This window comes from Antechinus flavipes, chromosome 6 (genome assembly GCF_016432865.1).
Source record: "Antechinus flavipes isolate AdamAnt ecotype Samford, QLD, Australia chromosome 6, AdamAnt_v2, whole genome shotgun sequence".
Classification (NCBI taxonomy): Eukaryota; Metazoa; Chordata; class Mammalia; order Dasyuromorphia; family Dasyuridae; genus Antechinus; species Antechinus flavipes.
The window spans coordinates 109,738,797-109,764,457 of NC_067403.1; the positions used below are offsets into that span (position 1 = coordinate 109,738,797).

Consider the following 25,661-nt stretch of genomic DNA (forward strand, 5'->3'; position numbering starts at 1 on the left):
AAAAATAGATCTGACTTATCCTTATTCTATTCTCTTTAATACTATCCCTTTCCCAAGCATCTACTCACCTAACTGATTCATTATTATTATTATTCAGGATAGAAAATGATTTGAAAGATCAATACTTTCATGTTTCATGAAAAATGAAAACATATCACCAATTGTCATTTGGCGAACCTCAGACTGTTAAATACTCCAAATCAGTTTTCCTATAGTCACCTTTTTTTCCTCTTTGTCCACATAGCCAAACTGGTGCATTTGTGATCATCCTGTTTATCTCATGATCTACTGATTCTGCTTTATCCCTACTAACAGTAATATAACCTATTGTCTTTTTGGTCCCTTTTTAGATTTTCCAATGCCTCAGTTCTACCTAATCACTTGGAATAAAATCAAGCTTATCTTCTCTATATACTCAACCAATAAACTACTTTCTTGAAGATTTCTGTGATTTTTAAACATTTTATGAAAATTAGAGAATTTATGAAAAAACCAAGAGCTGCAGATGGAACAGCTTTTGTTAAAGCTGAGATTCAAAAGCTCCTTTTTATTTTTTGGCAGATGAAAACTGCACATGTTGTGTGGAGGTGACTCTCCGGTGGGGGACAGGAAAATGATTTCTCTATAAATGAGCACCACTTGTAACGTAGCCAAAAAAAATGTGTGCATGCACCATGAACTGATTACTTGTGCCAAAACTGGAAACGCCTGACAGTACAGTTCAACAATAGAAACAATGACAAAAATCCCTTTACAAATTCACTGTCAAGACCTTTGAGCCAGAAATTAAACGTTTCAAAAATATATATACTCCCATGGGAAACATACTTCATACTTCAACATTTATCTTTAAGAAAAAAAAACAACAATAACCTGATTTTCTTTAAAAGCATGTACACATGTACTAGGCAGTGCCAAATTAAATATGCCCTATTGCATTCAATCTGAATGATACAGAGCTATAATCCACTCCTACTCAATAATAGAAAATTCAAAAGGAAGGCATGCATTTCATATAACATCGTTTGTTATGTAATGTACTAATGCATTACAGTCTATCATTTCATGTATTTATGTACATTTCATGTTACAAAGGTAAAAAAGGAAATTCTCAATTCATTCAATTAAAGAGATTCCCTGAAAACCACTCGAGGGGCCTGGAGCTCTAAATTCTAATCCTAATTGAGAGTGGTGTGTTTGCTGGAAGCCTTTCATATCCCTGGATATTCTGTTCAGCAGCAATGATGTCCCCTGCCATTTCACAAGGATAATACAAAATGAGATCCAAACGATTTATCAGTGGACTAAACTGAACTCTCAGCCTTACAATTGAATTTTAAAACCACAACTAAATTGAGAAAGTCAGAAAATCTGATAATGTTGTGCACATCTAGAAGAGTAGAGTATCTGTACTACTTTTATGTCCCAATTTTGAATTGCTTTTTGAATATCTTTTGTCCATTTTTCAGTGTAATGAATTACGCAGCATTAGGTTCTCTCTTTGTAGCTCTACTGAATTCCCATAACAATTGTGTCTTGTGTTTTGGTGACCTTCCCTATATTCTGATTTTTTTAAAGCTATTTTTATGCTCCAGAAAGTCTCCTGAACACAATGATAGCTCCTTAGGTCAAGGATAATTCTTTACTTTTTCCCCATAGTGTTTCATGCATAGTAAGAAATTTAATAAATGCAATTTTGAATGGACATGGCTCTTGGCAGGGAAAAAAAAATTCTTTCCTAATTCAAGACTGGTTTTTAGCGAGGTAGTAGAGTGGTTAGAGCATCAGAACTAGAGTTAGCAACACCTGAGTGCAAATTCAGAGTCATAGAGTCACTAGTTCTGTGACTCTGAGCACTTAACAAACCTCTTTCTGACTTGATTTCCTGGAGAAGGAAGTGACAAATCACTCCAGTTCCTTTGCCAAGAAGACCCCCAAATAAAGTGAGAAAAGGTCGGATATAACTAAAACAAACAAGACTGAACAACAGCAATACAGCACAGAAAACACTGAGCCTGGAGTACTAAAGACCTTCATTCAAATTCAGATTCTGACACTTAATAGCTGTGTGACTCTGGGCAAGTTATTTAACCTCTTTCTGACTCAGTTTCTTCAGCTGGAAAGTGGAGAAGATAATGCCATCTACCTAGCAGGATTGTTAGAAGAATAAAATAAATGAAGTTCTTTGAAACCTTAAAGTGTTAGCTGCTATCATTATCATCTTCATTATCTTAATATTATACTAGCTCCTTTTTTGGAAGGAAAAGGCTTCCATGATGATATGTTGTGAACAAGGGAGAGGGGCTGACTTCCTCTTTCCCATATAAAGAACATGGGAGACTTCGTTTTGATTTTCAGTAGTCCTGAATCATGAATTCAAATTAGATACTGAATTTAAGGATAACTTAGAGGTTTCATGGGAAAGAAAAGCAGCAAGGTAAAAAGTATTTTACCTAAATATATTTATGCCCCAAGTAGATTACTTTTGTAATATCACATCCAATGAACAAATAAGTCCTTTCCCCTTTTTTTCAGATTATCCCTAGGGATCTAACTGACTAACCTAGTATTAGATTGAGCAAACATTTAATAACTTGCTGAACTAAAGGCACTGTGTGTGACACTTGATGACTTAAGGATAAGAAAACATTTTAGTGAGTTTGTAAGACACATATACCAATAATTATAAAATCCTTGAACTTGGCATGGACATTGATGATTAAAGGCATGAGAAAGGTAAAAAAGACTTCCACGAATGTATGAGTGACTTTTCTAAATGAAGAATATGATAGAAATTAAATAGATGTAGCTTTGCTTAATGTTTAAAATCCTAAAGATCTAGGATCACAACCTGCCCATCATATACTATCTTTGGGACTATGATCAAATTACTCAATATCACAATGTCTCAAGTCAGCCTCTTAAAAGTCTTAAGTAGCAAATCAATTGTGAATTGGAATTAGTGGACCAAGTTTCACTATTGGGAGTTTCCAACAACATTCTGACTCAAAAATATTTTTAATATTAAGTGAAATGAACAAAACCAGGAGATCATTGTACATGGAAACAGCAATATTATACAATGATCAATTCTGATGGACTTGGCTCTTTCCAACAATGAGATGATTGAGGTCAGTTCCAATGATCTTGTGATGAAGAAAGCCATCTACATCCAGAGAGAGGCCTGTGGGAACTGAGTATAGATCACAACATAGCATTTTCACTCTTTTTGTTGTTTGCTTGCATTTTGTTTTCTTTCTCATTTTTTTTCCTTTTTTGATGATTTTTCTTGTGCAGTAAGATAATTGTATAAATATGTATACATATACTGGACTTAACATATATTTTAACATGTTTAACAAATATTGGGTCGCTTGTCATCTAGGGGAGGAGGTGGGGGGAAAGAGAGGAAGATTTGGAGCACAAGGTTTTACAGGGGTCAATGTTGAAAAATTATTTATTCATGTTTTTGAAAACAAAAAGCTTGAATAAAAATATTTTTAAATTCAGTAGACATGCCCTGACTTGGAAATATCAGTAAATAAAATTTTCTCTTTTAATTTCTTCCTCCATGGAACTTTCCACTTTTTCAAGGTATCTTATATTTAACTTGCTGTATTATTATCACTTTCTGGATAATCATAGCTAAAATGAATAACCAGAGTCTTAAGCTCCAAGTAGGAATTATCTTCCTTATTTACTTCCTTCTTCAAACCTGTACCACTCTCAAAAAATATAACTCACAATAAGTGTTCATCCCAAAGTACACTCAGGTGGTGGCCCTTGCCATTAAGATATAGTTCCTGAAATTCCCTCTTGGTTTATGTCACAAATATCACTTAAGAAAGCTCCATGTGGTCCTAATGCTTAGAGAGACCTTCTTTCCTAGATGGTAGCAAATTTACATCTTAATTATGTTAGGGATCCAGTCAGGATTTCATATGATACTTTTTTTTTTTTTCTTCTCTCTGAAATTGATACTGTACATAAAACTTGGGATTATTATCTGTAAATGGTAAATTTTATAAGATACAAGGCCTCTTCAGAAGGCTTAAATATGAAACTCTATTGCATGCCAGTGTGGGGCTTTCAATTTAAATCTGTAAGAAGAAAAAGAAAATCTGAGTGAAGTTACAGAAAAATATCATGATGAATCCTTGGGTGGGGAGAGGTCCTTTATCGCAGGGTGAGCCAGGTTAAAAGAAGTCACCAAACAGCATTTTTCATAAATCATTCAAGGACACATTGGCTTACATTATACCTTGTAAAGGGACCATTTCCACTAAGATTCTCCTGGGTATAAAAGAAAAAAAAAATCCTGTGACTAGCTTCTATTTATTTTTATTCTTTATTTATTGAGAGATAGATAGAGCCTTTGTTCAATTCATCTTTGGCATCTTCAATCTTTCCAATGGGCTTTTATCTTTTTCCAAAGAATGATAATTTGTCCTTTCTTTCATGACTCTATAGATCATAAATTCTCTGGGTCCCTTACCTCTAGTTAATCTTTTTTACCTAGATCAGGAGTTCTTAATCTGAAGTCTGTGATCTTATCCAAAAACACTTTCTTTCTGATGGATCTACTCAGTTATAAGCTAAAAAGACATTTAGTCAAAGATAATAAAAGGCTCTAGAAACTTTAAAAAATGTAACATGTTTTATTTTAGAGCTATTCAATAGAGAATCACTATAATTGAGTAGGGGAACAACAGCATCAGTCTGCTCTAAAGAAAAATTGCTTGGACATCAGTGTAGTATGGACAAGAAGAAGAAGAATATTAGGCAAGAGACCAGTTGGGAAGTTGTTGGAATAATGTGGACAATAAAACTGAATTAGGATAATAACTGCATGATGAGAAAGAAAAGGTAAGGTGAGATGAAAATGTCAAGATTTGGCAACTGATAAGATATATGTAACTAGGAAGACTGAGAAGTCAGATAATGTTGAATAATGCCTTAATTTTAAAAATTGTATACTTTGTGCTGAATAATTGTCCATGCATATATTTTGAAAAATAAAAAGCTTCAATAAAGGAAAAAAATTAAATTAAAAAATAATTATATACTTTGACCCAGCAGTGCCACTACTGGATCTGTATCTCAAGAAAATCATAAAGGAGGGAAAAGAACCCACATGTGCAAAAATATTTCTAACAGCTCTTTTTGAGGTAGCAAAGAATTAGAAAATGAGTAGATGCCCATCAATTAGGGAATGGCTAAACAAGCTGTGGTATATGAAGATAATGGAATATTATTATTCTATAAAAAATGATGAACAAAATGATTTTTAAAGTCCTGGAAAGATTTATACAAACTGAGCTGAACAAAAGAAGAACCAGGAATGCATGATTTTATGATCCAAAGTAATTCCAATAGTCTTTGGGGAAAAGTCTAGAAAAAAAACTGTGGAGATTGAATGTATGCTATGCTCACTTCTTTTTTTGTTTCTTTTTTTTGTCTCCCATGGATTTTCCATTTTGATCTGATTTTTCTCTCTCAACATGACTCATAAAGCAATATGTGTTAAAAATAAATGTTTATAAAAGAATATGTGTATGTGTGTATATAGTGCCTGCACACATATAATAATGATGACTTCAACAAAAACAGGGAAAGTTAAAAGAGGGAAAGGCTCAAAAGAGAATGAATTATTCAGATTTTCTTAAAAGTGGCAATACTAAAAGTTACAATTTTTTCAATATTTCCCTTCTAAGATACCTTAAAAAAAGAGCTCTAAAGTCCTCAGAATTATTTTGACCTATATAGGCTAATTTTAACCTAGAATTTCCATTCAAGGAAAGCAGGTTTTCAATGGAAAAACTGTTGGGGTGTTAGTGAATAAAACAGGTTGCTGAGGGAGAATGGTTCTGGGTACAATTGGAAATATAGCAGTTTCAGACTGAAGATAACTTTGGGCTAAAAGTTGATTTTCACAGAAATAGAATGTGTTCAATCTAACTGCCAAGTTAAATTACTGTATATTTAAAAAGGTTGAAAAGAGGGTTGGGGGCATAACTGGCACTCTAGAAGTGCCACTCAAAATCCTATCAAGAAGTACTTTATATGATTAATACTTGGAATATATGATTTACACAACGAACATAGGACTCTAACATTAATGATGGCTACATCTCAGAAGTGAGGTAGAAGAAAATCAAGGCTATTGACAATTACTTAGAGCATGATTCAATAAACAGAAAATAAAACACAAGTCACATAACAATGGGCTCAAATTTTCATTCTGTCTTTGTATATTTAATGCTTAGCATAGTGCCTTAACATAAACAGGAACAAAAAGGTATTATCTTAGGAAGATTCTGAAGATCACCTGGTAGGTGAATCATGAATCCAACCAAACGTGTCATTTCATCATATTTTATTACTGACTTTTTTTTTGGTCATTCTTCAGGTATAGAAACAGAAATTTAATTTAAAATAAAGTAGTTAAGATTAAAAATGATCTACTTCTCTAAGTCTTCCTTCTTGAACTGGTTTAAATGCTACCTTCTGTCCCTCTTGCTGCTAAAGCCTTTTCCTCTACATAACCTTACACAAACTCTGTACCTATCTTACAAGTACTTATTTTTGAACTGATTAGAATGTAAACTTTTTTAGGGCCAGGGGTCGCTTTAAATTTTTCTTTGAATCCCCAGTGTTTAACACAATGCCTGATACATAGTAAATACTTAATAAATGATCGATTAATTGATTAATCCTCTCTCAAAACACAAACCAGTATTCAGAAAAGAGAAGACATACTATAATGTGAAGAATCAGGAGTCCTGGGTATTCATTTGAGTAGTCACTTTAGCATTTTACAAGCTATGTACCATAGGCAAGTAAGTGTCAGCTACTTCATCAGTAAGACAGGGATGAGATTATTTGTGCTACCTACCTTTCAGAATTGTGAGGAAAAAGTTGTAAATTTTAAAGTGCTAGAAAAAAAATGTAAGTTTGTGTTAGCCAGTAGGACAGGCCACCTAATTATGTACTCTTTTGAATAAGTTGAGGAGATATAATGATTTTACTACTTTTTATCAAGCAGGAAAAAATATTGTCTTTCCATTTTTCTTTGAAATCAGCTTCCAAACAGCTTATCTATAATGAGATACAAAAATAAAATGAAAATTTCACCTACTGTTTATCATATAATAATTTATTATTTATCTGTGAAAGCTCATGCTGGGTAATCATTCTCAAAATAAACTTAGAAATTCACTAGGAAAAAAAATGACATTATAAAACACCATATAGAGAGGGTACAACATATCACTGAGCTTCCTCCATCTGGTACCAGATTGCTGCTGAGCAGAAGAAATAAGGCTATCTTCTAAAAAAGGCCATGTAATTGTGAAGCTTTAGAACAACATCTAACCTCATCTCTAGGATGTTTTTAGTAGCCTTTGGAAAGTGAGGTACAAAAACCTTAAGTTCTAGGTCTATCAGGAATAAGTAAAATACCTCATATTTAAAATATGTATATATACATACATACATATATATAAGTAAAATACCTCATATTTAATATATATATCTATCTCCATTACAAATAATAAAAGCTAGCAGCTACTGCCCTTTCAAGTAGATAGATTGCTGAAGTGATTACCTTTGTGAAAGTTAGTTCCAAAAACAAATTAATGATTGACTTTAATGACTCATCATATTTAATCTGCTCATGCTTCCATTTCCTTTACAGTTAAATCTAACCACCTTGGATTTCACCATTTCAAAGCAAAACTCTTAAGATTAGTGGAGCTTTAGGGATAATGTGCTTTAAATCATAGAAGGTAGCTTAAAGAGATGAGGTATTGGAAAACCGTGACCAACAATTTGCAAATGCATCCTCCTCTTAATTACTGATTAAGTGAAAAATAAGAGATGTTCTTAATTTGCAGCATCAAATACTATATTTTTATTCTTCAGGCAGAAAAATAAGAATTTAATAGCAGAAATATTTAAGATTAAAAGTGCTTTCCCACCTCACCTCTAAATCTTAAAGCCCTAGTTTCCTTCTTGAGCTGGTTCCAAAACTACCTTTGATTCCTCTTGGTGCTAAAGTCTTCTATGTCACCTTCCACAAACTCTGTATACATCTTACAAGTAAAGACAAAATATAAAGGTTTTATTTTTCAGGTACACTTGCTTCATTCTTTCAATGCAACATGAATACCAATCAACACAGGATAATTCTAGCAATGACAACATTTTGACTATCAGAACATTACTTCAGTTATTCAACAATGATTTATGAAGTACTTCCTTTGTGTAAAATACCATGTTGCATACTGGAAGACACAAAATGTAGCTAATGCAGTAGAACTGTCTATGTATGCATGATTTAATTTTTCAGGGACAAAAGGGTTTGTCTTCCAAAATGCTATAAAAAGTAGCCACTCCACCAGTATGTTTGTTTTCTGGATGGTAGCACTAGGCAAAAGACAGTGAGTGACACATTCTGAAAAATGACTGCTGGAGCAAACAAATATAGTATATTTCTGACTTGGAGTGACTTGCTGGAAGAAGTAGAGGTTGTCAGGAATTAGGATGCAAAAATTATAGCTAAGTCTATAAATGAAGATAATTGGCATAAAATGAATGACAATATTCAAAATATTGTTGGGACTGCAGCTCAGAAAAAACATTTCTAGGAGACACCTGGAGAAATGAAAAAAAAAAAAGAAGAAGAAGAAGAAGAAAAGATCATGATGAAAACTTCCGAATAAGAGATTTGTATTCAGGATAGAAAAGAAATCAAGGGCTTATTTTTTCAATGATTACTTCTGAATATGCAATGTTAACATTTTGTACTTAAATATTCACATATACATACATATAGTTGTAGTTGTTGTTAAGTCGCTTATTCAGTCATATTTGAGTCTTCATGACCTTATTTGAGGTTTTCTTAGTAAGATTACTGTAGTGATTTCCCACTTCCTACTCCAGCTCCTTTTACAGATGACGAAACTCAGGCAGAGAGACATTAGTGACTCGCTTAGAGTCACTGGGAAATATCTGAGATCAGATTTGAATTTATGAAATTGAGTCTTCCTCCCTCCAGGGCTGCTGTTCTATAATTATTCTTCATATACAAAGAAAAAGATAATTCATTCACAAGATAGAAATTCATATGGGACTGCATAGCTCATTAAAAAAGCATTATTTTAATGATGAATGTTGGAGGGGATGCGGGAAAACTGGGACACTAATGCATTGTTGGTGGAGTTGTGAACAAATCCAACCATTCTGGAGAGCAATCTGGAATTATGCACCAAAAATTATCAAATTGTGCATACCCTTTGATCCAGCAGTGTTTCTATTGGGCTTATATCCCAAAGAAATACTAAAGAAGGGAAAGGGACCTGTATGTGCCAAAATGTTTGTAACAGCCCTGTTTGTAGCGGCTAGAAACTGGAAAATGAATGGCTGCCCATCAATTGGAGAATGGCTGGGTAAACTGTGGTATATGAATGTTATGGAATATTATTGTTCTGTAAGAAATGACCAGCAGGATGAATACAGAGAGGACTGGCGAGACTTACATGAACTGATGCTAAGTGAAATGAGCAGAACCAGGAGATCATTATACACTTCGACAACGATATTGTATGAGGACATATTTTGATGGAAGTGGATTTCTTTGACAAAGAGACCTGAGTTTCAATTGATAAATGACAGACAAAAGCAGCTACACCCAAAGAAAGAACACTGGGAAACGAATGTGAACTATCTGCATTTTTGTTTTTCTTCCCGGGTTATTTATACCTTCTGAATCCAATTCTCCCTGTGCAACAAGAGAACTGTTCGGTTCTGCAAACATATATTGTATCTAGGATATACTGCAACATATCCAACATATAAAGGACTGCTTGCCATCTAGGGGAGGGGATGGAAGGAGGGAGGGAAAAAAAAATCAGAACAGAAACGAGTGTCAATATAAAGTAATTATTAAATAAAAATTAAATTAAAAAAAAAGCATTATTTTGCATGTTCTTTATTCTTTGAAGGGTACTTATACATTTCACTTTCCATGTTCTTTTAGTACTCAGATAAAATGAAGTCTTTGGTACAAGTCTATTTCTTAAGGATCCAAGATCTCTTCAATGTAGATACTATATCTATTTATATCATTTTCTTAACTTTTAATACCCAATTTGCCAATTTTCTCATAATGTACCTTAAGAAAGACCAAGATCCAGCTTTTCTATTTTGACCCCAAATGTTTGCCTCTGGGCAAATCAAATCACCTTTCAGTGTGGGAGACAACTCTCTAAAACTACGGAAGTGCAAAGAAAGAGAATTACCAGAATATATTTGTAATGTAAATATTCTCACATGGGAGTTCCCAATACTAAAGAAGGCACATGATTAGCTTTCTATCTTTTTATCCCTACATGTAAACTGAGGACTATGCATGAGAAGAAAAAGATAGCAATTATTACATGATTTATCTTAATTTTTAAAATTGGACATACAAGAATCTATAGACAAAGGCAAATGAAGACATAAGAGAGCAGAAGTGCACAGAAGCATTTTTGAATCACTGGGGGCATTTAAATGTATTTTTTTGATAATTAAGGATTTACATTTTATTCATTCAATAAATATTTGCTAATTGTCTATCTAATTATCTATCTTGTGCAGAATGCTATCCCAGGAATCAGGGAAGATACAAATAAATAAAAGAAAGAGCTTAGATAGGGTCTTAGAACCTGAGTTTTATCCTGCAGCTGACATTTACTAGCAATGTGACCCTGGGGAAATTATTTAAATTTCACTTTCTTCATTTGTATAAGAAGGTTTGACAACATGGCCTCTAAAATCTCTTCTAATTCTAAATCTATCCTCTCTGATGAAATAAGATCTCTGTCTTTGTGCAGGTTAGAATCTAAGAGAAGTAACTCAAGTAAACATTTGGCTATAAAATCAACAAATGAATTGCTATTATGCAATGGGTACTTCAATTGGGCATAAGTAATTTTATTTGAATCTGTTCTCATCCAATATGACCATATGTAAAATATTGGGCCAGTAGTCCTGATCCCAGTTTATGCAGCTTAATTTATTGATTTCAAAACACCTTCAAGTTACAGCCCTTATTGCAACACTGTCAAATAATGGAAGCAACATAAACCATTCTCTCTGAAACAGAGGTAAGAGAAAAGTCACACCCAAAGGCTCGATAAATAATTTATATTTTGAGCACAAAAAGCACTATTAGAATCATTCTCAGATATTTGTATCAAATATGGGGAATAGAGAAACATTTCTTTAAATCAAGTTGCATATTTGATTAAAAAGAGAATTGAACAACAATAGCATTCACTGTTGACAAAACATCTTTAATCAAAACGCAAAAAAATAGAGGGGTAGTGGAAATCTTATTCCTCAAGAAAATATTGATATACCATGGACACACTTTCATCATTAAAGAGCAATATGCTACTAACATGATACAACATGGGATTAATTTTGAGGGCAAAGTAAGTGCAATTTTTATGCCATGAGAGAATAAATGCAACTATAATTATTAGGTAGGAAACTTGATGTGGGGAGAAGCTCTGATTGGATGATTCTCATTATTGTTAGCCCAGACTATTGTAGATGTAGAAGCAGTCTTCAGTTTCCATAGCAACCTGGCTACAGCTGGAATGGTTGCTGTAGCTATCAGCTGACAAAAAGGCTTCAGCATACAAAAACCCAAGAACAAGGACTTTATCTTAAAGACAAATATGTTGCATTTTGAATCTGGTAAAATATATTAAACAACTTTATTAATCCCTTAAAGATAATGAATTTCAAAGCCCCTTTTTTGGATATGACAGAAAATCTAGCTCATTATTTTTTAATACATATGTCATATTAATGAGGACAAGGGACAAATTTTCCTTCCATATGTGGGGAATCTAATGAAAGAATGAATCATTAAGTGAGCTGAGATTCATTGTCTGGGCAAAAAAATCCCAATAACTTGGCAATATTCACCAGTGATCACCAAAAAAAAAAAAAAAAAAAAAAAAAAAAGCTTGTGATGACATTCATTTCTTTATATCCAAAAGATTTTACTTCCAAATGGAAAATACTCTCCTTAGAGACAATAGCCCATTCAAGGAACATTTAGAAGTTTTTTGTTTGTTTGTTTGTTTGTTTTGTTATGTGCATATGTTTCTTTTCTTCTATGACTGCTACTGTTAGTAACCATATCAGATTTAGATCTGGAAGAAACCTTAGAATAATCTACTCAAATCCATTCTTTTTATTTATGAGGAAATTAAGACTCTGAGAAGTGAAATCACTTGCCTATGGTCACACAGGTGCTAAGGGACAAGGGTAGGATTTAAAACCAGGTTCTCAGATTATAAATCAGTGCTTCACTTCCCCATACTGCATTTTGTTCAGAACAAAATGAACACTCTACTATATCCCATTTTGTCTTTGTGGGCAAGGGTGAGGAAAGTTTATAATAAACATTATAAGCCTAGGAAGGGACCTAAAAGATTATTTAGTCAGAATCTCTATATTATAGATAAGAACTCTATGGCCCAGAAAGACTCTATCTAAAGTATCACTTCTATTGAGTAGCACATAACAGACCTGGAATTCAAAGCCTGACTTAAAGGCTCTAAATCTGGGGTCTTTCCCCTGACCAGCACTGAAGCAATCTGGCAATACGGACAAAGACTAGAGTGGATGTTGAGACCTTGGCCTAGCCTGACTATGCTAGTCACCGAACATCTCAACCCCTCAGATTTATCATTTGAAATACCCTAATTTTGAGATGAAGACTTGGCTTTGCCTTTGGAACTGGTTGTCTTTGAGGTAGCTGCCAGCCTTAACTTTCTCTGAACCCCTGCATTTTCTTGCCATTGAACCTAATCCCTCCAAAAAGTGTCATTTTAATACACATACAATTTCCAGTGGGAAAGGAAAAGAAAAGCCTCATCCACTTTCATAAATTTTCCCAGAATAAGTTCAAATATAAAGAAGTATTTTGTTCACTTCTTTTGAAAAAACAATTTAAAAAAGGGAAATGTCTTCAACTTTTTGAGACTAAGTCTTTTCACTTTTTTTCACACTGGACAGAGAACTGGGTCTAAAGAAGAGCTGAATTGAAATGCAGTTTTAGACACTTATTACCTATGCAACTCTGGACAAATCACTTAGCTTCTTTCTGAATCAATTCCTCAACTCTAAAATGGAGATATTAAAAGCTATTTCCAGGGCATTATGAAGATCAAATGAAACATTTGTAAAATGTTTAGCATAGATCCTAGTACACAGAGGGCATATGTAATACTAGCTATTATTATTATTTGGGGGAAGGGGCAAGGTGGTACACTCTAGGCCTGGAGTAAGGAAGACTTAAATTCAAATTTAATGCTGTGTGATGCTGGACAAGTAACTTAAAACTGGAAAGTTTTGTCTCAGTTTCTTCATCTGTAAAATGAGTTCTATCTTTGCCAAGAAAACCACAAATAAAGGGTCTCAAAAGATTGGATATGACTGGAAAAAAAAGATTATTGTTACTATTAAAACTGAATTTCTAAATCTCATAAGCTATGAATTTCTTTTGGCAAAGTAAGCATTCTGTATGGTTCTTATCCAGAAAATTTTGGACAATTCACCATCCAACTAAGAAGAGTAAAACAAAGGGATTTGAATCATGAGTAAATGTCATAACTATTCTAATCCCATTACAAGACTTCTATATATAAGAGTAAAAACCTTATAATAGATTGGCAGTGAATGTAGGGAATTTATCTTCAGGGAAATACAGAATAAAAACGATGGTAATTACACTATATACATGAGCAAAAGAAAAGGTTACACTATGATTATGACTTGCAAATAAGGTTGCTAAAAGGAAATGTCTCAGAGACTATCAGAGAAGTATTAATAAGGAGCATGTTATTTTCCATCTCAGTTAAAGTTCTTAACATTGAATGGTTTTAAGCCATAAAAGCACATGTTCTTAAAACTCCACATTGGGGGGGATGAGAAGCAAACAAACAAAAAAATTTTCCTATCACCAAGACAAGTCTTTCCACCTTAGATTATCAGAGTATCATAGGTTTAGAGCTAGAAGGACTTTAGATGTCATAAAGTTTTTCATTTTGCAGAAGAAAAAACTGAGATCCAGGAGTATTAAGTGATTTTCCAAAAACACAAAGGGAGTAAGAGGCAGCGCATCTATTTAAATTTGGATTTAACATGTACCATTCTATACCTCTTCTTCCCCACACCTCAAGAAACTTCAAAATAATGTACTCTAAAAACTCCCAATAAAAATAATTAAATATATAAACATGGATCATAGATTTATAGTGGAGGATGACCACAGAAATCATCTCATCCATTTCCATTTTATAAATGAGGTAACTGAGGCTCAGAAAAGTGACCCAGACTATAAGCACCAAAGTTGGTATTTTGAGTCTGTGACTTCAAATTCAGTGCTCTTTCCACTGTACCACACTTCCTGGAAGAATCTGCTAGCAGTTTTTCTCCCATTAAAGTATTATTGACACGCTAACACCTCCAAAAAATGAAAATAGCATTTTAGCAGAAGAGCATGGCAACATGAGCATTAACAACAACAACAGAGGGTTCCAATTTTCAGAACAGGCTTCTGTCTCTCTTAACACATTTGGTATTCCTATAGGTTTCAAATGCCAATGTTTTATCAAATTGAGGAGAGTTTATCCCTCTGTCAGTTTTCCTGACAAGACTGATTGCTCCTATTTTGTTTGACAGGGAGGGATCATATACAATCATAATGAAAACACTTTGACAATAAAAAAGCTGACTCTTCTCAGTCTGGTTTCTAATGGAGAGAAGGCTTATAAAACTCACTTGGGAATGTATTTGTGTCATTTCTAAATGACTCCTGAGCCCCTGTAATATTTCAGTGGAGTTGGGGATCATTTCTCAATTCAGGTAAAGCTGAAGTATTCACATCTCTAGTGGACCCTGGACAATATGTAGCAATTAGCTATAAAAAGGAGGTTTTGCTTTCCGTGCCCTCAGATCCTCCTCTAATTAACAAAGGAAAACAGCCTCTTCCAGCAGTGAGTGCCCATAAATATTTGTAGGATTGCATTAAAGGGACCATTTATTTATTAACACAGGAATCATTCTCAGGCCATTGGAATTATTTTTTAATTAGAGTTGAGCAATAAACTAAAATATGGAAAAAATCTTATGGAGGCTTTCTAAAGGAACAAGCTGTGTAAGCCTATTTCCATTATTTATTTCTGAAATGAGGCACTGTGAGACCCTTATAAGATATAAGGAATAGAATTCTTTATCGAATTGTAACATCTAAAATTCAAAGAGACTTCAGAAGCCATAGAGACCAATTCATCCCAGAGGATAAATCTCCTTCTACAACATCCCTTGCAAGGATCACCCATTTGCCTTCTACTACTGTTTGTTACAGGCTTGGAATCACTCCAGTCTCCTCAGAAACTAAAATGATAGAAGTTTAGGTAAGGAGAGAGATGAAGCAGTGGTTTCCCAAGTAACGGTTTCTGGTCTCAGACACTATCTACTATGATTCTGAGAAAGTTTCTTATCTCTGTTGACTCAGTTTCCTCATCTGTAAAATGAGCCAGAGAAGGAAACACGCCACTCCAATAGCTTTGCCAAGAAAATGCTAATGGGGTTACAGAGTCAGACATGACCGAAACAAATGAACAATAACAACAAAGGGATGGGTTTTGATTTTACTTGAATCGCCTGGTACCTCCTAAAAACATTGAAAAATATGCTGGATTTGGAGTAAGGAAACCTGGGTATAAATCATAATTCTTCCACTTAATAGACATGTGATCTCAGGGCAGCCATTTTACCTCTATGAAGTCACTGGGACTTCATCTGTAACATGAATGGACTGGACTAGATGGTTTCTAAAATCCTTTCCAGGTCTAGATCTATGATCTTATGATGAATTAGAAAAGGCTTCATGGAGGAGATGGTCCTTGAGCAGTCTTCTAACATTTAAAAAAGAAACAGAGGCAAGCAAAGTGTGCAGTTGTAAGGGTTGATTAACCATCACAAAGCACATTTCCAGGTTTCAGCAAGCCAGTTTGAAACTCTGGTACACATGTCTAATTCTAGTTACTCAATTCATTTCTACAAAAGCTGATTGAGTGTATGCAAAGCATTATTCTGGGCACTAAGATTACAAAGATGAGGGCAAGAAGCAAGACAATCCCTACCCTCAAGACCCTTACAATTTGCTAGAAGGATAAAACTTGAACACAAGTACAACATGAAATAATTAAGTGATTAAGTACAAAGGAAGGTCACTAGTATGTAAGATGTAAGGAAAAATGTCAGTTAAGGAAATTATGAAATTTGGGAGTTAGGAGGGAATTCAGTGGCCACCTAGTCCAATCCATACACCAAAGAAACTCATTATAATACACCTGATACTTGCTCAGGTCTCTATTTAAAGGTATTCAAGAAAGTTACGTGTAATGTAACCCGTAGCACATCTGGATAGCTCTAATTATTAGGAAATTTTTCCTAATACCAGATTAAATTGGCTTCTTTATAACTTAGAACAATTGTTCTGTGATCAAACTTAAATTTAATCTCTCTACCACATGTCTTTCAAATACTTAGAAAGAACTATCATAAAGCTACTTCTCCCCCACCATCCTTCCTTAAACCCAACATATACTTCTGAGGAAGTTGTATGGATTGAAGGGAAAGAATTTTAATACGTCAAGAGCTGTGAGGAATAATTCTGGACATGATGAATAAAAATGCACTTATGTGTACTATCAGAAATGTCAGAATAAGATTTGGTAATGATTTAGTTAAAAAGGATGGTAGAATGAGTGAAGGGTGAAAAGCAACAGATAAAAATGAAAAAGCAGGTTCAAGTCAGACTGAAAGGACTATTCTGGGGGAAAGAATTTGTATTTTTTTTTTTTAATTAGGCAATGAAAAGCTACTGAAAGTTTCTGACAGGTGAGATGATCAGACTTTATTTACATAATGTTACTTTTCAATCTAAAGGTCATCAAGAAATAAAGGGAGGGTGAAAATTTTAAAAACCAACTTATATTATCACTATGTAAAACAGCATGAGGAAAGCTAGCTAGTCTAGTAAGAGAAATTGAGATACTTGACCTCCAAGAAAGAGCTATATAACCTGTACATTTTCTGAAAGGATCCATTACAATAGAATAAAATACAAGTTATTCTTTCCTAAACTCCAATCTTCTCTCTGATACATCTATAAAAAATAACCTCTAAGCTCCCTTTTAGCAATAAACTTCAGCTTCCTATGAAAAAAAAATTAAAATGAGAACTCATTATCTGGTCCCAGAGGGAAAAAAAAATAAAGCAAAGGCAAAAACCCATTATTTACTTTTAAAATCATAATGAATGGGGGGAAAATCCTGATAGGGACTTTGAGGTACTAAAAATATTTAAACTGATTTTGTGTGTGTTGAAATTTATTTCTTTGGATTTACGTAGTTAAAAAGTAAGTTTGGTTATGATGATATACGATGTTTCTAATAAAACAACTTAAAATGAAGTTACATAATGAAAATAGGTTTAAAGCAATGGAAACGTTTTTAAGATCATTGTCTTTTGAGGCAATAAGAAGTTATTAGATATCACCACAGTATAGTCCAGGGGAATGAAATCAAGAACAGCAAAAGCAAGAGAAGATTAATGTAATATTTAGTAGAGCAAATGAATTAGAAACCTTGAGGTAAATATAAATATCCAAAGCAATAACCTTATAACATTAAATTAAAGGGTTACTTAAAAGGGTAAAAAGTAAATCACATAACATATTTATTGTGGTAAAATGTGAAAACAAAACATCATAAGGAAATTTAGTAATTTAAAAAAAAAACAAAGACAAAAGAGATTATATTTTTACAAGTTTTTTTTTTTTTTTTTTTGCAAAGGTATTTGTTATCAGCCTACAGAAAGCTTCCTTATATGGAGATTCAAGATGATCCAGAAAACAGTTCTGACTGTCCTCTTCTACAATAACTTGATCCCTGTGTTCAGTCAATTTATATGTAAATTTTATGGAAAATTCAAGTAATGTGCCTTTCTCATGTAAAAGGAAATTTATCATGTAACTTGGCTCCCAAACAGTGACTTAGCCAACCTTGATTAGAGGGAGAGGTCCAGATGGGGTAAAAGGAACTCTGACTTTGAAAGAGTGAGCTGTGCTGATTCATGAAGGCAAAATTGAAAACCATCCAGAAAAGTCAGGTGTAGACAGAATTTCTTAGCATCTGTAACTTATTCAACCTATAACCCATTCAATCTTTGACCTTGGATTCATGACAAGGGTTAGCATTTCATAAGAAGGAACTGTTTTAAAGTAATTTATTCTGTGTTACTTGAAACGAGGTTTTGCTTCCTTCCAAGACATGAATTTCATCTTGTCATCCTTTTTTTCTTAACACATCTTTATATTCACCAATGAAAAATTCTATTCAATTTCCAACATGTCATTTTATTGAAATTCAAACAACATTTTTGCCTCTTTGGCAAAGTTTTGCCAAAGCTTTGGACCAAGTTACTTTTTTTTCCCCCTTAGTCATATAGATTTCCTGCTTTTAGAATTTTTCTGTATAAATTAAGTTTTCAGGACAAAAAGGCTATGATTAAGGTCTTAACATTGAGTTTCTTCTTCCCTATATTTTTTCCTAGTAATCCATAAGTATTATATATGTATTTACTACTGTTCCTCATGTTAAGGAAATGGCATTAAATAATTGTTTCAGCTGACTGGGTGACTTTATTATTATTTTCAATCATTTATGTAATTTTCTCCTTTGAAAAGTTTTTGCATAAATTTCTATCTCTGTTACCTAAAAAGATTAGGAGTTTTTTTTCTCAATGCATGGAGTAATTTAAGCAAATTCTATAATGGCTGTGGCTTCCTTTTGGGGAACTTATAAGTGTCAGTATTATCAATATGGAATGCCTGTGAAATGAAAGACACCAGAAAGTCTGTTTCTTCCTCATAGACTGTTCCATTAGTGATGAGAGAATATTTTGTCTAGTATGGAATCCACTTAAAAACCTCTCTTCTAGGGGAGAGAAGCTAATCAGCTGTTAGAAGCTTATCATTTCCTGTTTTTGTTTCAAAAATTACTTTCTAAAGAGTCTACACACAACAGCTTATTAAGTGTTTCCTACACTATAAATGAATCAAAAAGGCAGAGATTTCCTTGTTTATAAAAAGCATGTCCATAAACCAATAATCAGGAATATATTTGGTCCAAGGTTTTTTGTGCTTGTTGAAATAAATGGATTTGAAAACGCCAGTTTATAACTTGCAACAAAGCCTAGAATACTTTTGATTAATATTAATAGAATTCTATTACAAGATTTTTAAGGTTAGATAAGGTTTGCTAAAAAATCATCCAAGGTTTTTAAAAGTCTACCATCAAAAATATCTACTTCAAATCTGTGATCATGAAAGCATGATCATATATACTTTTCCTAATGACAACTATTCAAATCTACAGGTTTTCCAGTGACTTATAAGAGAATCCAAACCAGATTCCAAAAGGAATAGTACTATAATAATATAAAAAGTATTTGATTAAATAATCTAGTCTTCAAAATAACATTATTTTGGGAAGTTGCATACTTCAGAGCAAAGAACACTGCTTCCTTCCAAACACTTTATACCCTCAATAAGACCTACCTAGAAAAAGGCAACTTTGTTTTGATAGTTAAACCCATTTCATTACTTGTTCATCTTTGCAAATCAATTACTTACTGCCCCTTAATAGCAAGATGATAAAAGAAACCTCAACAACAGGCTGTATTTAGGGGGACAATTTCTCAAAGCTTGGTGAGTTCCAAGCTTTAAAAAAATGCCATCTACATGAGTAAGAGGAAGAGAGGCCCATTACTGAATGACAGAGCTGCTTCAAGGTAGCAAAGACAGAAAGCTAAGTACTATGACCTAATAGCCTAATGGCTGGTTATTTTTATATTTTTCCCCCAGGATCCCTTCCCACCCCCCACAATAAACAATAGTGAGGAAAGGGAGGAAGTTGAGATAGTTGAAATAGTAGGTGCTGAATAAATGCTTCTTGAATAACTGATCTGAAGTCAGATGATGGAAACTTGACTCCCAACTCTACAAACTACTCACTTTAAAACTATGGATAATCACTTCTCTGAAGGCAGCAGGTGGCTCATTTATAGAATGAGAATCAGACAGTCATATCTCTCAAGGTTCTTTGCAGCTATAACATTCTGTGAGTATGTGACTACAAGGCTGCTCTACACAACAATATTAAAAACGAGAAATATAATAACAATAACATGCAGGAAAATCAAAAGGGGTCCAGTTGTGTCCAAGTGAAAGAGCTCGCAGAGAAATGTTTAATGATATAATCAAGGTCAAGAAACCCTGAATATATCCACAAAAAAATCAAATCCAAAAAAAAAAAAAAAAAATCCAGTTTCAATAGAACACCAACAAAAACATAACACTATTATATATCTCTTACCCATGTTATGCTGTTTAATGTAATATTTTTTTCTCTTTATTCCTGATTATGATCTAAAATACTATCCAGTTTCATTCTTTTTTTACTTTTCAGGATTTATTTCCACTTTTATATTAATCATGACTAAAAGATGAATATAGCTGGTCATATAATAAAATCAAGGGAAAACAGATTAGAAAACCCATGTATTGCATTGAGACTCACAAAATCTATATTTTAACAAAGGGTCCATGAATTTAAAAAAAAACTATTTTGATAACTGTATGCCAATATATTTGGTTTTCTTTATAACACTATGTATTTTACTTTATGTATTTAGAAACATTCTGAAGATTTCACAAAATTCACTACTAAAAGAGCCCATTACAGGAAAAAAAAAAAAAAAAAAAAAGGTCAAAGAATCCTAATCTAGAAAGAGATTCCCATACTGGCTGAGTCACTATAGATTAAAAGAAGGGCATGAACAAGGTATTGGTGAGTTGTAGCTTCCTAGAATCTTTCCCTCTATGAACACTGTCCACCTACTTTATAAAGTATTTCACTGTGCCTATATAGTCACCTTAAGGACTGGGATTCTTTTTGTCCTCCTCTGAATCCATAGGACTTAGTACACAGTGAGAGGCACATAGTTTAAGTGCTCAATAAACTAACTCCGATTAGTACAAATAATGAATATATATATATATGCTGAGGCACTTGGGGTTAAGTGACTTGCCCAAGGTCACACAGCTAGGAAGTGTTAAGTGTCTGAGGTCAGATTTGATCCTCCTGCCTTCAGGACTGGTGCTCTATTCACTGTGTTATCTAGCTGCCCCTTGAGTTCTAGTTTTAAAAAAAAGTATTTTTCCTTATTATCAATAAGGATGGATGTTGGGAAACAATGATGGCATAAAATAAATGATAGTCCAAACTATTAATATATTCTTTAATAATGAATGGTTTCATATGGATTATTTTTATATATAAAAAACTGAATTTGGGAGATGGAAAGGAATCCAGAAGCCATCTAACCCAATGCCTATGTAGATTTAATCCCTACTATAATACATTGTTATTTGGCCTCTTCACAAAGACTTCCAAAGGACTGAATTGAAAGCTATCATAAAACAACATGACTAAAGCCTCTTCTCTATTTTAATTTCATCAGAATAGGCCTCTATGCTAAACCCTGAGTGTATGTGTATCTAGATAATACTTGATATTAAACATTTCAATTCACATTTTAGCTAATTTAGCATTTCAAAATTTTGAGTCATCATTACCATTTCCAAACAATGATTCAACTCTGGGTTTTTCTTAAATGGTTTTGATAAAAGATTTAATTCACAAGAGTGCTTCCTGAGAACCTCCTTTAGCACAATTTTGTGCTATTAGGATGGATCTAAAGGAGATTTGCAACTTGATTGTTATAACCTATTGACAATAGCCTTACAACATGATGAGAAAGATAGCAACACATGAAAATTAGACATGAAATCCAGTGATTCTAATCGTATGTTTTAAAGTATGCTAACCTTTTTTGTATTTTAAACATCATGAGCTGCTGGAGGATATAGCAGAGGACTACTACAGAAAATATTGCTAATAAAAGAGTATATTTAAATTGCTCTTTATGATTTGTAAAGCACATAAAGGCAGGCATATGTGTGCACAACATACATGGCATACACTGTACCACCTAGCTGCCCATATTAAAACTTAATAACTTAAATACTTTATTTTAAATACTTAAAAACGTAAAAGCTTAAATAGCTTAAAATTATTAACTTAAAAACTATACTAAGATTTCTGGATATTCTGTCCAAAATATATTCTATATTCTTTATAGAATATAAAGATATAGATATGCAGACAATATGCTTTGCTTCTTACAACAACATGATGACATAATATAGATATTATCCTAATTCTACTGATGAGGGAACAAAGCCAGAAAAGTTAAGTGACTTGCTTATGATCATATCGTTAGAATAGAAAGAGTCAAACTCAGTTCTCTGGTGACTTAACATGTAGCTTTTCTTAAACTGTACCACACATCAATCAGAAGTATAACTCATTCAATAAGAAAGGCTAGTTACCAGTAGGCTGATCTAGTAGCAAAGTATTAGACCAAGGTAAAACTTGGTCTTATAGAGCGAGAACTTATAATACTACTGTAAATCAAGAATTGAAAAGTATAATAATATTTATGAAAGTGTCTTCCCTTGAGCAATAATGATGATTTAAAAGCAGGGACCAGTGATTCATCATGGAAAGAAAAACCCTAATATCTCATCATTTTAAGTGACAAAAGGGACAATGTATAGATGAGTATTAAGAATAAGGAGGCTACAATATGCCATCAGCAATGACCTATACATAATGATTAAAAGGCATAAAGGACTACCAAACTAAAGAGCCAAATTATGCAAGGTTATAGACCACTGGACTTACAGTCTAGAAGAACTGAATTCAAATCTTCCTTTAGACCCTTACTGTTTGTATGAACTTAGAAAGTTGCTTAACCACTGCATGCCTCAATTTTCCCATCTAAAAAATGGGGATAATAATAGCCTCTCTCACAAGATTGTCATGAGGTTCGAATGAGATAACACAGTAAAGTGCTTTGAAACTTTTAGTCCTATATAAATTCTAGTTATGTTTATGATTATTATTAAAAACTTGAGAGTGCTACACATGGAATAGAGTAAAGCCTCCAGGATCTTACGTAAATTATCTGCTGCATTTACTGAAATATAAAAATATAATATAAAATATACTGAAATATAAAAAGGATAATCAAGGAGAAATCCTCACAAATTCATTCAAGTATCATAACATCTGAATCTGTAGAACAAGATAATGGCCATGCACATATTAAAATGATGCAAAACAATAACAGACATGGCTATCAAGATAATTTTATTCAATTATCTGTTCAGTATTGAAAAGTGAAGTATAAAACAAGAAAACATAATATGAACTAAATTATTCTCCAATAACCCTGAGATCCAAACAAAAATACTTCTTATTGATGGCTTATTGAAATAACAACATAGATGGTATGTTAACTACATGGAGACTAAAATTTTAGAAATTTTTTCATTCTTAATCGCAACCTATAAAGGAGAGCCTAACCATCTTTATGGGAAAAACAAAGTTAATGAAAAAATATATACTGTACAAACTAAAGTACATAGCTGAATATTGGTTTAATCCATCTATTACAGAGCATTAGAGTTCTCATCTTGGAATCACTAAATAAGTGTACCCTGACAAATAAACTTACTACTTATATGACTTTGGCAAGACACCAACATCTTGAGGGCTCAGTTTCCTGTAAAATGAAGCAGTTCTCCTAGATGGCTTCAAAATCTCTTAGCTCTAGACTTATTATACTATTATGTTTCTTGAATGTGTTAAGAGTAGTGGGAAAGAGCAGATATACTCACACAATTTAGATGAGCCCTAGAAACAATGAGTTAAGTTCAGAATTAAATAGAATCCCATTAGGATAATTATTTCATGTTTCTGATGATTCTACATGTTTCATTTCTATAAAATTCGATCTCTCTAACATAATTTCTTGGTGATTCCAAGTTTTTGCAAACTATGATGTTAGATGAATAAAAATTGTTAATTTCAAAGTCCAATGAAAGGACATGTGATAAATCTAAATATGATATAAAATGATGTCTTAATAATAAAAAATATCATTAAAGACACTTTAATGGATGTATATGATGGAAAAAAAGTAGGCCATATAATCAATCAACAAGCATTAATTAAGCACATCATGTATCAAGTGCTGTGCTAAGCATTAATAAATATAGAGGGGAAAAAACCTGTAGAATAGTGAGAAAAACAACAAACAGGTGGATACCTTAATGGGAAGGAGAATAAAAGAGAATTTATGAAAAGATTTATGATCATAATTGGTACAAAGAAATTGTTACTATCTGAATCAGCAGAGGGAGTACCTACCACCTAGAAAATAAAAATCCAATAAAATAAATTTTAAGCATTAAAAGTAATTGGAATGACTCAAGGGAGGAAAAAAAAAACTACATATAGAAAAGTGGCAGAAAAATTGGGAAATAAGAAGTACACAAATGAGGCATATTAATTATTTCATACTTTGGTTTATTATAGATGTCTTTATTACCTAAAAATTTTAAAATATGAGCTTTTAAAAATTATTTTTTTCTTTGCAAGACAATTGGGGTTACATGACTTACCCAGGGCCACACACCTAGTAAGTTTTAGAAACTGGGTTTGTATTCAGGTACTTCTGAGTCCAGAGCCAGTGTTCTATCCACTATTCCTTCTAGTGCCCCAAAATTATCTTTTTATTCGCTTCCATTTTAATTATGTATATATAGCTATTCTAACTTAGACATTGTCTAACAGAGTAAATATGTAGGGCAAGGTCCATTCAAAGCCAACAGCAGTTCTAACTTGCTTGGGGGTACAGCTATTGGGGATATCAGAATAGAAGGGGTGATTGTGGCTTCCCTATCTCTGTTGCACAGCTGGAGCTTAGTGAGGAAAGAGGAAACAGGAACAACCTTCTATCATTATACATTTAGAGATCAACTTCTTCATCCTTAGAGTCAGAATGAGAACTGATTAAAATTCTTATTAGAGAAGTAATTATTCCTAATTTTTTCTCATTAAGAAATATCAAGTTTTATTTCCATGAAGCTGAGCAATTGAAACAAAGTGCTAACAAGATAATACAGTACCTTGAAGCTTGTATGACAATTTTTTTGGTGATCATTTTCTTTGTATTGCTTTCATAGAAGAGTATAGTCTTCCTTTTTATAGATAGTTTTTATGTATTAATTTAGTAAAAGTAAAAACATATACACCTAGGTATATATACCACATTATTATTTCTAAATTCAGTTTTTATAATAATGATCACCTGATTTAAGACTACCACATCTTCTGTTCTTCTGACATATCTCAGCAGTAATTTTTTTCCTAAGCAATATTTAAACAAGAAATCTTTGTTGACTACCCACTTTATATGATACAGTACTTTGGGAATTAAGATGCATAAGATCTAGAACCTTCCTTTAAGAAACTTACTTTCTAAGTCTAAGAAAACTTTCTAAGGCTTTCTAGACATTCTAGACTTTGTAAGACTTTCTAAGTCTAAGTCTA

At 33.0% G+C, this 25,661-nt stretch overlaps 1 protein-coding gene across 2 annotated transcripts in view; it reads right to left on the bottom strand.

Moving 5' to 3' along the window:
- GPM6A (glycoprotein M6A) overlaps positions 1-25,661 on the bottom strand; it is a 491,980-nt gene that overhangs the window by 155,179 nt on the left and 311,140 nt on the right. The window lies entirely within an intron of this gene.